This window comes from Mus caroli, unplaced genomic scaffold (assembly GCF_978045245.1).
Source record: "Mus caroli unplaced genomic scaffold, Mus_caroli_1 scaffold_1, whole genome shotgun sequence".
NCBI lineage: Eukaryota > Metazoa > Chordata > Mammalia > Rodentia > Muridae > Mus > Mus caroli.
In genome coordinates, this window is record NW_028227256.1 from 148657338 (window position 1) to 148671330 (window position 13993).

A 13993-nucleotide genomic window follows, 5' to 3' on the forward strand; every position below is an offset into this window, starting at 1 on the left:
ATCTTGTAACCAATTAAGTCTTTAGTGTCACAATGCTTTAGCAGTTCCCCAAACAGAAACTCACTATGACTGCACTAAGCATCCATGCTTGAGTAGTGAACCTACCTAAAGTCAGTGGTAACCAGATAGCCAGGAAGCCTACAGATGAAGGCTCACTAAGGAACAAAGAAAATGGCAGCTGACTTGTAGCCAACCAGGAAACCAAGGCACAATAGTGCAGTGTAACAAGACTTCCTGGACCCAATGCACCCCAGCAGGGCAGCACCTTAAAAGCACTGAAAGATGAAAGAATCTGTCAGCCTAAATTATATACTCAGTAACTACAGCTTTCACATAGAAATGTAAAATGAAGGCATACAAGCTGAAACCATTTCTCAACAGTAAAACTGCCCAACAGGAAATGTTAAGGGAAAGTCTTCAGTCAAAAAATAATAGCAAATGAAATCTAGATCTATCAAATGAGTAAGGAACATAAAAAGTGGTAATTAGGTGAGGTCTGGGAGAGATCTTGTTATTTTTCTCTCACCATACACCACTCAGGCCCTCTCTCTCTTAAATACTCAGCTTAGCTTGGACACTTCCAATTTACACGTGCAGCATCGGTAGTAAATTATGTTCCTCCTACAGGCTTTGAACACGTGTCCATTGATAATGTGCTATATACAACAAAACCTGAGACAATAGCAACCGGAACACACTGGCCTCCCTGCTAAGCGCAGTAAGCACACATTCTACCACATGTGACCATACTGCCGTGGGCCATGGTTAGCTGAAGAGTCTGATCCAACAATTATCTCTAGACCTCAAAGGTTTGTGGTAGGTTTGTGGTTTTAATTATCTTCATGATATGGTCATTTGATATAATAATCCAATTCATAAAGGATTCATGAGCCTAGATCATAACGCACTCTAAACAAAGCAACTTCACTGTGTTCTGTATTCTGGTTGGGATCAGGCATCCTGAGTAGGAGAGGAAGAGAGTAGAAAGGGGTCAAAGTAGCCGTTAAAACAGACATTAAGATTCCTGTTGTTATCTGCACCGTTGCCAAGGGTGCAGAGGTTTTTGCCATAGAGATATTCAGAAACACAACAAAAACAGGGGAAAGTGAACCCAGAAACTGGCATCAGGTAGCTTGATTTTTCTGGTTTAAAAAGAGAAAAGCCAGATGTGCTTCTGTGGATAAAAACAAGACATCACCAGCCCAGCGACGAGGAGCTGAAAGAACTTGCTTTGGAGCCAGCAGGAAAGCAGGTGAGCAAGCCAGCATTGGAAACTTCCGACACACCCTGTTTCAAGGAAGTCACACTCCTCCCATTATGACTTCTCCCTACCCTCAAGCCCAGAGACTGGGCTCCCCCAACACACACACACTCTGTGCTTCTCAACAGTCATGGGGCATTCTAGACTGCAGGTCTTTTCTTCCTAAATTTATTATCAATTCCACCTTGAAAGAACTAGAACTTCTGTTTCTTTTGTACATTCCCCTTAAATAGAAAACAAAGGGATAAAGGGTTTAAAAAAAATGAGGAGAGAACAGAGGTGTGAAGGAGAAGGTACTTAGAGAACAGAAAGGAAGACCTGCTTTAAAAGGGAAGGAGGACTCCAGTGCACTGTCCTCAGGTAACAGCCTATTTGTAAACTGACTTGTTCTTGGCTGCTCTATTGAACTTGCTGTATTCCCCTTCCTGTAACAGATGCCTGGTGGAAGATTCAATGCAAGGAATCCTCTGTCATACTTGATCTGAATCATCATAAGAAACGACCCCACTGATGGCTATATCACTTTCTGATGACAAATTGAATGTAGGAAATAGGTGTGATGCATTCCAGGATGTCTGTCATCGATAGGGACAAAGTCACAGGAACAGCTGTTCATCTCTCTTTGTAATGCACTTTACCCTTTAATCCAAGCCCAGATGTTTCCACTTGAGGGCAACATCTAAGACAAAGAGTAACACTGGAAGTGTTTAAGAATGTGCATCGCGGGTTGGCGATTTAGCTCAGTGGTAGAGCGCTTGCCTAGCAAGCACAAGGCCCTGGGTTCGGTCCTCAGCTCTGGAAAAAAAAAAAAAAAGAATGTGCATCGCTGGGCATGGTGGCTCATGCCTTTAATCCCACCACTCGGGAGGCAGAGGCAGGCGGATTTCTGAGTTCGAGGCCAGCCTAGTCTACAGAGTGAGTTCCAGGACAGCCAGGACTACACAGAGAAACCCTGTCTTGAAAAAAACAAAACAAAACAAAACAACAACAACAAAAAAAGAATATGCAGCACCCAGGTCCCTTGACCCCAGCACTGGCACGAAGCAGGAAAACATCATCCCCCCTACCCAAACACCTCTAGAAACAGCACCTCACAGTTGCAGGTAGTTTAACCTTAACTGTTGTGAAGCTCTCATTAGATTAGAGTAAAAGCCCTCAAACCACTGGTTTTTTGGGGGTTGGGTATGTTTGTTTTTAATTTCTATCACTTATAGGTTCTTAGAGGGAATGACTTTGCCACATTTAACATTAAATGTTACATAAATCGAACCTAGAGTTGTTTACTGACTATAATAAAGATACATTTAGTCAGCTAGACAGATGACTCAGCAGTTAAGAGCAATTGCTGTTCTTCCAGAGGACCCAAGTTCAGTTCCTAGTACCCTTATCCAGCATACAACCACCTGCACTCCATCACCTCTGACCTCCTCAGGCACATGCATACACCTGCACATAGCTCCACATAAACTCAGACATGTAGATACAATTAAAGATAAGTCTTTCTAAAATTAGTGCATAAATCAATAAAATTTCGGATGTCTTTCAGTCTGGAATGTATTACTCATCGGTTTCTTGACTTGTCCTGAGCCACAGAACCCACTAGCTATCTATAGATTTTAATAAACAAACATAAGGTCATATGAGATGATGTTAGAAACACTGAGTAGAAGGTCAAGAGCAATTGAGTCTAATTCTGGTACTTTTTGTTGTTGTTGTTATTGTTGTTGTTGTTGTTAGCGTAAAAGGAACTTTGGTAAGTCATATGACTGCTGCACCTTACTTTGAGCCTCTAAAAGATGGAAAAAGTCTGCCCTGCAATAAAAACAAGGGAAGGAAGAGGAATGTATTAGATGCCTCGTGTGTGCACATATGAATCACTTTATAAGAGTATCATGGCACCTTTGTCTCATTTCCAGTTTTACAGACCAAGAAACTGATGCTCATAAACCAAGTGGCTTTAAACCGTGCTGAGCAAAGGACTCCACACTTAAGGAAGACCACTGAGCTGTCACGATGGCTGTCAGGGATGGTTGCTGAGAAAGAGGCACACACTAAACAGAAGGCTGACAGTCAAGGAGTGGCTTAAAACTGAAACAAATACACCTGAGTTTGTCTCAAGGATTCTTTCCGTCATGCCTGCTGCTTGTATTGAGCCGATGCAAAACAAAGTATGTGAAAGTATCTCACAGGGTCAAAAAAGAAAGACATTTTTATCTTACATCTATTTATTTATTTAAATTTTATTTCATTTATTATTGCTATTATGGTTTTTTGAGACAGGGTTTCATGTAGCCCAGGCTGGCTTCAAACTTTCTGAGTACCAAAGGTGGCCTTGAACTCTGCCTCCCAAGTACAGAAGCTATAGGGCTGTGTCACCAATACCACTTGGAAACAAAGAGAGTTTGAATAAGTAACTCTTGCTTTCTGTCTTCGTGGAGCTTAAAACCTTATTGAAAAATATCAATGGACCACTCATCTGAAAATTTCACTCACATGCAACAACGTGTTCTACTAAAATAAAAGGCAAAGTTGATAGTATTGATTTTGTCTGATCACCAACTGTATCGGTGAAGACAAGGCAGTACCTCTGGCCCAGGAACACAGTGCCATCCGTGTCACAGGCTGGCATGGTAAATAAGTGTTACAAACACAGTCTATCTCCAGTTCACTAGGTTTGTGATAGGAAACACTGCACTATTCGTATTTGAGGTTTGACTGCATGTATTTCTACAATTAAGGTTTATACTGGTTAAGTAACACTCAAATTTTAGTAATAATTCTTCTTAACTGAAACAGCAATGCTACCTTTTATTCATAAAATCTTCCTTCATGTTTGAAAGATTGGGAATACACATAAAAATAACACATCAATGTACCTAAAGGATCCTTCAAGAGAAAGTCAAACCAAAGATGACGGCATCACCGTAATTACAAAGCAAACGAGTCACGAAAGGAAGCCTTTGTGTTCTTGTTCTTTCGAGACTTCACTTTTGTGCCATTATATGTATTTTTCTTATTTTTGAGATAATATAATCACATCGTTTCTCTCTTCCCTTCCCTCCCACATCCCTCTACTTCCTCTTTCAAATTCATGGCCTCTTATTTCATTAACTGTTGTTGTGTGCGTGTTTATATAGTGTGTTTAATAATAAGAGCTTACAAGCATATCCCTAAATACAACCTGCCCAGTCAAAATAATGTTACTTGTATGCACGTTTCCAAGACCATTTGCTATTGGATAACTAGTCGGTGTGCTCTTCCCTGGGGAAGACTATTTTCCCACTCCCAGCATTCCTCGGCAGCCTATAGTTCTTTGAGTGGGGTTGAAGTCTTGTTGGGCTCTTTTTAATTGTAACGAGGTTGTATGTCGGGGGGGGGGGGGGAATTAAATCCACTTACATTAAAATACAACCTGCCACAGAAGTGGTAACAGTATAAGTCTATTTAGCCAAGTTAGCAAAAATGAAATAATCTGCCTTCTGATTTGCCCTTTCTTATCTGGTCAGCTATCAGTAGCCCCTACCACCACCACCACCACCACCACCACCACCACCACCACCACCACCACACTTTCAGTGGATATTCCTACATTAGGACAGTTCTTTTGGGGAGGCTTCTTACTGAAGCTATTCTAAATTTTGTCAAGTTGATACTAAAACTAACCATCATAAAGCTATTTCCATATTATCAAATTAACTCCTCACATGATAGTTAGTATGGGCAGAATTATGCCTCTTCCATGTCCTGAAAAACAAAAAACAAAAAAAACAACCAACCAAACAAGCAAAATCTTCTTAGGTTAAATACTTTCCTTCAAATTTGATAGTGTGTGGTGTAGTAAACCGGCCCTCGGCCTACATGAACCGGGTATTTCTGGAAGGCAGGCTGGGGCTGAAAGAGACTTAGACTTCGAGAAAAGAATGATGAAGCCAAGACAAATTTTTCTGACCAAGGCCCGAGAGTTTACTAAAAGACTGTGCTTATAAGGGGGAAGGCCCACCCTCTCACCCCGCCCCCACCAGTCCATCCTTGGTGCTTGGAGCCAGCCTGTAGGTGATGTGCAGGATAGGATGTGTCTCCAGGAATGTCTCAAGGGTCTCTCAGCAGGTAGCAGAGTCTCTCAGAGAAGAGCAGTGGTAGTTGACATAACAATATAGCCATCTAAGTCAGAAGGCTACACCCCAGGTGATCTCATAGTCAGTAGTAGCAAAGTCTGAATCAGCCTGCTTCAAGGCTGGGGGAGGCTGCAGTATGGAGTTGGAGCTTCTGGAAAGCAAGTTCAGGGGAAGTTACTAAGACAGAGCCCTGGAGATGGAAGTTACTAAGACAGAACCCTGGAGATGGAATTACTGCCCCCCTGAGAGGACCCATCAGAGAGCTTGTGTTCCTTCTCTCCACTGTCTGAGGACAAGGGGACTCATGAACTTCATATCAAGAACAAAGTCTCCTCCAGCCTGAACTCTCCAGGACCATGCTGGGGTTTTATAATAAATCCACAGCCTAGAGCTGGGAGAGGTAGGTTCTGCCATTTAAACCACCCACTCTGTGGTTATGATATGGTAACCCAAGTGATAAAGACAAACAGAAATGTAGCAGGTTGACAATGGATTACCCTGAAAGACACCACCAGTTGACATCACCAGCGCAAGGAGATTCTCAGCACGGTGCTCCTCCTGACCTGCCTGGGAAGAGCACAAGGGGGCTTATGGGCCGCCTCAAGCCTCCCCACAAATCATAACCTCTATCTAACCTTCAGGAAACATTGATCAGTCTAGGCTGAGAGACATTTTACAAAATAGCTAATACTTCTCAAACATGTTGATGTCATGAAAGACAAAACAAAGTAACAAACTAGGACAACTAGAAACACCTGAAAAAACTCTTTATATCAGCTAACTCAGTTGTATCTGAATTTTGGTTATTTTACTACATTTATGAAAGGTGACAACATTTGGGGAAACCTCACAAAAGATAACTAAGAATTCTCCTTACCATTTTGCAACTTTTGATAATTAGGAGATTGTTTCAAAATGAAAAAAAATAATTTTAATATTATCCCATTTGTGTGCATATATATGTGAAGGGGCAATACATGTACCACTGCATGTGTGTGAAAGTCAGAGGACAATTTGAGAGAGGTGGTTCTCCAATCTATCATATGGATCCCAGGAACTGAACTAAGTCACTAAGCATTGGTGGCAGGTGCCTGTACCCACTGAGCTATCTCATCAGACCAAAGAAATCATCTCTAATTAAAAATTCAAATGACAGTGTTATAAACATACTATTCTTTCACACACATCTTCTATTTCTTAGCTGAAAATTGCATCCTAAGTTGAAAATGCTAACGCATCTATCTTCTCTAGGAATGAAAATGCTAGCCTATTCTTTTGTCCATACATCTACACCCTAAAAGCTGAGGAAGAGTTGAGACTACCTTGGTGGTTTAAAGGATCCCAGTGCACCGTGTATGGTTTTGCTAGTCAGAGACCTCTGTGCTGGATAAGAATGGCAGGATGCACCACTCTATCCTGTTACAACCCAGATCTTTCTCCATTTGCTACTCTAACCGACTTCTTTAACAAGAACTCAAACAAGGAATCCTGATCCCCACAGCCACGCTTATTTAAACTCTTTCCCTTCTGAAGTCCATGTTCCTCATCATTGAAACACTGTCATCCAAGCACTACACTATGACAAGTACTTCACCAATTGTATGACATTCCCTCCACATGTTTAGTGATCAAAAACATAAGCATCAAACACAATAAATGCCTGGGTTTGCTGCTGAAGTTGGTGGGGGAGTGAAAGCACTGGCTAAGGTGAGAACTTTGCCACTAGGACGCCCTTTCCTTATCTCAGGAAGGACTTAATGGAAACAAAATATTAAGGAAGGGAAGGCTAGGAAGTTACGTTCACTTTTAGAGCCTACTGTAACAAATTTCTATGAACTTATTGGTATAAAGAACAGAAACTGTTTTGGGAAGCAGAAGTCAAAATCAGCAGCCCTGAGCCTGAGGCCCTATAAAATTCTGTTCTTGCCTGACTGTGGGACCGTGAAAGGCAGTTTTCTGGTTGAGCTAGGTTTAAACCCCAGAGACCCAGCAGGTGTTCCTGCAAAGTACAGAAGGCGTTTGCCACTCTCCCAGACACTAGGCTCCTAACATGAGGCCTCAGCTCTCCATAATTCTGTGGCCGTCAGTCACATAGGGCGATGCCCCAAACCCCTCCACAGGTAGAGGACATGACTACAGATCACATAGCCTCAAGACAGATCTCCATTTTAATGAGGTAACTAAAGGCCTGAAGGGTGTAGCCAATTAAGCTCTCCTTCCCAGACACTCCTACCTGCAGAAGGTATTTAACTTCAGGCCCTCCCTGAGAAAGGGGGTATGGTTTTACTGATCATAACTCTCCCGCTATGACAATAAATGCTTTAAAACAATGGACTGCCCCCTTCTCATCGGGATCTGCCATGGGGAGCAATGGAGCAGGTTTTCCTCTAAAGAGCCACATCTAGTCTCCTGCAGAAGGCCTCCCTGTGCTCTCAGCCACAGTCTCCACCAAGCCAAGGACTCTCGTCCCTGTGGGACCTAGCAGGAGCTCTCTCCTCCTGCTCTTTTCCCTTCAGCCCCAGGCCAGAGCCAGCCCCGCAGGCCCCACTCCATTCTCAGCTCTTCTGAGGCATCTAGTGAGAACCTGTCGTCCTCAGCCTCCATGTGGCCAAGGGACCCATGAGCCCAACTCTGGCAGTTCTGCAGGGACCTCAGACTGTACTTCCCCACCCCAGGAGTAAGGACCTGTGGCTTCTCACAGCCCAACACCCACCTGGTGGCAGCATGTGGTGAGCACAGTAAAACTTCCTGCATCCCACCCAGTGACCCAAGCCGTGGGCCAGATAAGGGAGACCATCTTTAACCCATACCTGACCTTGATCTGGTGGCTGCCAGCTTCCCTTGATTCATACCTGCGTAATCCAGTCTCTGCCTTAACATCCATGTCACCTTCTCTTATGTCATGGCAATCTCCTTTGGCCTCCTCAGGAAGACACACAATCAACTGAAGGTCTACCAGATAACCTAGAACAATCTCTCCACATCAAGAATATCTACTTAATCATATCTATAAAAAAATTCTTCTGTTCTCAGTAACAATGCCAGTCCTAGAGATTAGTGTCTGGCTTCCTTGGGAGCCATTGTCCAACCTTCTCCAGAGAGCCATTCCTTTCAAAGGGAGCAATGTTCAAAAAAGCCTTTCAATCCAGTCAACAGATAAGGAGGCTGCAGTCCTGTTGCTGACGTTGCCTCTGTCTGAGACTCTGAAGGAAAAGTCCTGACTAGAAGGTGAGAGACAGTTAGCAGGAAATCTGGAAGAGAAAACAGTGTAGTCACCAAGGGAAGCCCAGGAACGATGACATCAGCTCACAAGGATGCTACACAGGAACTAATCATGCTGATACCGCCACCAGGCCACCTGAGCCCCCTGCCCTCCCGCCAATGTCTCCAGGAGTCACACCTAAAGATCCAAGTAAAGGCACTGACAGCAACACCCTCCCGCTGCACCCCCCACTCGACCCCTGCCCCACCCCCCACCCACCCAACCCCTAGTTCTACTTACTTTGATTGTATTCTCCTGGCACACTGCAATTTGCAACTCTGCCTCATTCTGCTTTTTCCACAAAATGGTCGTCTCATTCTTTCTGTAGTTGAGAAGGAATGACTGATTAAAATTAATCTTCTAGGGACTGGAGAGATGACTCATTGGTTAAGAGCACTGGCTGCCCTTGTGAGTACCAGGTTTGATTCTCAGCATCCACATGGTAGCTCACAAGAGTCTATAACTCTAATTCTAGGCAATCCAGTGCCTTCCAAAACACAGGCCTACATTCAGGCAAAACACTTATTCACATAAGATAAAACAGTAGTCATCGTCGTCGTCGTCATCTCTCTATAGTGACCACCTGCATCAACCGTGTTTATCCAATACGAAGGTCAGCATCTCTGTGATCCAAGGAGAGGTGAACAATGTGGCAAAGACAAACTGTTATGATTTCCTTAAACCCCCTGGGGGCGGGACCTAAAATTAAAGTTTTTGAGATTTATGAATCTGAACTCTTTACTACATCAGGTTAAGTGCTATGTGATATCCTCCCGGGGAGAGATTAGGAGCAGCCACCAGTCCCGGTTGTAGGGAGACTAGGAAATTCGAGGAGCTGGTTTGGAGAATCTTCCACAGCTCTGGCTGCTTCTCCACACCCCAGCCCAGCACGGTGACTCATCTCTTTTCAGACCACCTGAGTTTAAATCTCTGCTCCAACACTTACCAATTGTAAGGTTTGCTTTACAAGAATATAATTGTGTGTGTGTGGGGGGGGGGGGGGAGGCGTTGAGTGAAAAAGCACATGTGTTATCAATTAACTTCTTGGGACCACAGTCTTTACTGTAGTTTGGACTACAGTCCAACCATTGACCTCAGTGTCTTCTATTCTGTCAGTGTGGTTAATGTTCATAACCAACTGACCAATAAGGGATATGATCCTGAATGACCTGAAGTAGATCTGATTCAGGTAACAAAAAAAAAAAAAAAAAAAAAACCTTAAGAGCCAGGTTGGGTAATCTCAGAGGAAGAAGGAATTCTACCTATGGGCAGTAGCTTCAATTCATGTTGAGTGTTTTAGCTCCGCCTGCCTAACAGCCTAACCTATGGACGCCTCCAGACACATATACAGATTCCTGATGGTTGGCTCCTTAATAAATATACCTCCTCCGGGGACGCTGATGCAGCTTGACAGCTCAGAGCTGTCTCTGCTCTTTCTGTAGATGGCACGTGGAATGGTACTATCATGGCAGTGCTACAGTTCCTTAACAGAGTTCTAGAATTTTCCTGTGTTGTCTCAGTCCCCATGTTCTATCCCTCCGACTCCAGCCAGGACATTCTATCTTATCAGACCACAGTGGCTCGTTTGATTAAAAAAAAAAAAAATGTAGCCACCAAAAATACTCCATGTAGACAAAACAAAGCCACCCGATATAATTGATGCATCCTAATAACGAACACATTCCCTGGGAAAACACTCAACACCTGGATTCTGTTTGCTTTGCTTTTTGAGGTAGTTGATCACTATATAATCCACATTGGCTGTGATCCTCCAGCCCCTGCCTCCCAGCTGCTAGGATTACCATCATACCCTGCTAGAAATACATCTTTTATTGGTGATTATTAGCCTGAAAAAAAAAGCTTTATCCTTTGACTAATTAGTTCAAATCCATATTTAGATTGTATTAGTATTTTAATTGTATATATTTATTGGGTGAATTATGATAATGCAGTAGATGTAAACAATGAATGCTGATCAAACAGGTGAACAAATGCATCTTTTAAAATGTTTTGGATTAATATGAAACACTGAGCACAGTTATGAGGTACATTTTAGATTGTTTTTCTTTTAATGTCTAAAGATCACATTGTCCTTCAGTACAGTATGCTGTTTTAATGCTTTTCCAAATACATTAGTTTTCACTTCTTCTTCCACTGCATTTTCCATTTCATATGATATAATTCTTTTGGTAAGATTTATTTTTTACTGTATGTGTGTGGGTATGTCTGTGTAGAGATATGTGCATATATGTGTATATATGTCCATGGAGGTCAGACACATCAGATCGCTGAAGCTGTTCTTACAGGTCATTGTGAGGCACCTGTCATGGGAGCTGGGTCCTCTAGAAGAATATTGAGTGCTCTTATCTGCTAAGTCATCCATATTCTCTATGACAGAATTCTTTAAACCCCATAAAGATATCTGCATGATTCACTTGTGCCTCTACTAATAGCTATTTTTAATCTTTTTCTGGGCTGGAGAGATGGCTTAGCAGTTAAGAGCACTGACTGCTCTTCCAAAGTTTCTGAGTTCAATTCCCAGCAACCACATGGTGGTTCACAACCATCTGTAATGATATCTGACACCCTCTTCTGGTGTGTCTGAAGACAGCTACAGTGTACTTACATATAATAAATAAATCTTTGGGCTGGATCAAGCAGGGCTATTGTGAAAAGAAAAAAATTCTGCATATGTATGTTTTATCTACATGTATTTTGTGTAGCACATGTACGTCTGGTGCCAGCAAAGTCTTTAAAAGGTCATTGGGTCGACTGGAACTGGAGTGTGGGTGATTGTGAGATGCCATATGGGTGCTGGGAATAGAACTCTGGTCCTCCAGATATAGCTGTCTCTTGTGAGACAATGCCGGGGCCTAGCAAACACAGAAGTGGATGCTCACAGTCAGCTATTGGATGGATCACAGGGCCCCCAATGGAGGAGCTAGAGAAAGTACCCAAGGAGCTAAAGGGAACTGCAACCCCATAGGTGGATCATTATTATGAACTAACCAGTACCCCAGAGCTCTTGTCTCTAGCTGCATTTGTATCAAAAGATGGCCTAGTCGGCCATCACTGGAAAGAGAGGCCCATTGGACTTGCCAACTTTATATGCCCCAGTACAGGGGAATGCCAGGGCCAAGGGGTGGGGGTGGGTGGGTGGGGGACAGGGGGAGGGAGTGTATTGGGGACTTTTTGGATAGCATTGGAAATGTAATTGAGGAAAATACCTAATTAAAAAAAAAAAAAAAGAACTCTGGTCCTCTGGAAGAGCTGCCAGTAGCAGCTTCCCACCTCTATTAAAAGCTTTTTATATCTACAGCGGCTTCAAGTTTGCAGCAGAAAGCAACCAAATAAACCAGTTAAGCCAAATGAAATCACATTTTCCGTTTGCCTCTAATACTTCACCAAAATCTGAATTAGATCACAGAGTACTCTCCCCTTTCTAATCGTCTCCATCTCTTCCTGATGGTTTTGCCTTTCAGGAACGGATGTCTTATTGCTCTGTCTGAAAAGCGTCTATCCAGCACCTACCATAAGCAACAACTGCTTGTCACACTTCTGTTCTCATGGGGTGAACAGTTATTAGTGAAACACTAATTACTATAATAGTAGTGCATCACAAAGAACTGTCACTGGAAAGGTGACCACTGTCATCAGAGTGTTCCAACAACACCGAGTCTGTGATGAGAAAGAAGAAGGTCTCCTCTGACTGGGATAGATGGATGAGTAAACAGAGAGAACGTAAGCCAGAGGTAGCTTCTGAGACAATTCTTAAGGAATGCCTAGAATTTACTAAGCTGGGTGGGGTCATTTCAGAGGATGAAATCCATTCACAAGCCCTAGAGATGACTTGCTCTAATTGAATTAAGTAACACCCAGACAGACATTTGCCTGAGGACATGTGACTAGTTCATGGCTGTAAGGACTTCAAGAGAAGCCAGAAACCTTAGTAGTTGACAGAGCAATGGCTGTCTATGGCTACAGCATTCCTTCTAGTTACATGATGGGACAAGATTTGAATTGCTAGACCTTCCAGCAACAGCCAACAAGGCTAAACTTGATCAAAAAATACCTGTTGATTCTTCACTCTCAGAAGCCCAGGATGCAGTCGTTCATCCTTCATCTGCCTCCAGCCTGGAATCCAGGCTTTGCACCAGCCCCACTCAGTCTCCACCCTCCTTTCCTGGGCCGTCCAGTGTTGTGGCCTGCCCGCAGTCCACAACACGAACGGTTCAACTGAGAATGGCAGTTCAGGCTGAAAAGAGAGGAATCTAGACGGGGCGGAAGAAAGAATGGAGCCAAGACAACATACATTCTGTTCAAGGCTCAATTTTACTATTTTCAGACACTCAGTTATAAAGGAAGGGGGAGGGAACCCAACTTCCCGCCAAGTAACTCAGGGTCCAGTACAGGACGAACACGAACACGTGTGTGCCTCCAGGCAGCAAAGGCAGGTTCCAGCAGTGGGCGTGGCAGGACGAATGAGCCGGTAGCTCCACCTTTGAGCAAGCAGGTTCCAGGCTGGGGGAAGGGAGGCCACAGTCCAGAACTGTCAGTCTGCCTTCACCTTTTCTAAGTGATTCCATCATCTTCTTTCCTCCACTGAAACTTTGGGTGCAAAGCTTAACTCTCTGCTTTTTGTGTGTCTCCATTGATCTCCAGGTGATCTCACCTGGCTCTCCGGTGTCCAGCCCTGTGATAACAAAGGTTCTCAACTGAGCGAACCTCTTGATGCTTTAAATCCCAATCAACGGGGAGTCACAGCATAAGCAATGCTGCACCGGTTCAAAGCAATCCCCTCTGTAACTGTGCATCCTGAGGTCATACCCCAAGGCTCGTTCATATTCCCCTCCGCCCTCCACAGAGCTTTATGCCCAGGAGAAGTAGCCATAGACTCATCCAAGAGTCATCCTCACATCCCATTTTGAGGCTCTTGAAGACTCCCCCTGAGGTGCCCACTTCCTGCCACAGAATGAATGGCCTTTTTCCACAGCTGCCTCTCCTTTGCACGGCGCTCCTAACTCTGTGTGTCAGACCCTCGATTACCCAGTAAGTTTCATCTTACATTACTGTGTATATCTCTTTTCTGTGAGCTACTTTTTCTCCTCACCCCCAACCCAGTTCATACACAGCCTCATAACAAATTCATAGAGCACTGTAATATGAAAACAGTTTATTTTTTGGAACAGACAATACAGAAAAAATTTGGTTTGACCATAATAAATACTTTATAGCTATGCATATAAATAGCACCAAATGTTATTATTGCTTTTCTCTTGTTTTCAATCTATTATGATGTCACATTCCAAACAAGAGGTTATTTTTATAGGATGGGCAAGGTGAGAATTTGAAATA

The 13993-nt window shown here is 43.3% G+C and overlaps 1 long non-coding RNA gene across 3 annotated transcripts; it reads right to left on the reverse strand.

The window, feature by feature from the left end:
• Positions 1–5221: 5221 nt before the first annotated feature.
• Positions 5222–10095, reverse strand: LOC110301684 (uncharacterized). 3 transcript variants are annotated; one of them, XR_002378730.3, is made up of 5 exons: positions 10022–10095; positions 8879–8960; positions 8229–8627; positions 5874–5943; positions 5222–5527 (listed from the first exon to the last, which is right to left on the reverse strand). It is a non-coding gene; the product is annotated as an uncharacterized LOC110301684 (long non-coding RNA). The 3 variants fall into 3 exon arrangements; XR_003837597.2 differs by lacking the exon at positions 10022–10095 and adding an exon at positions 9585–9630; XR_003837594.2 differs by lacking the exon at positions 10022–10095 and having other exon boundaries at positions 8879–9565.
• Positions 10096–13993: the final 3898 nt, after the last annotated feature.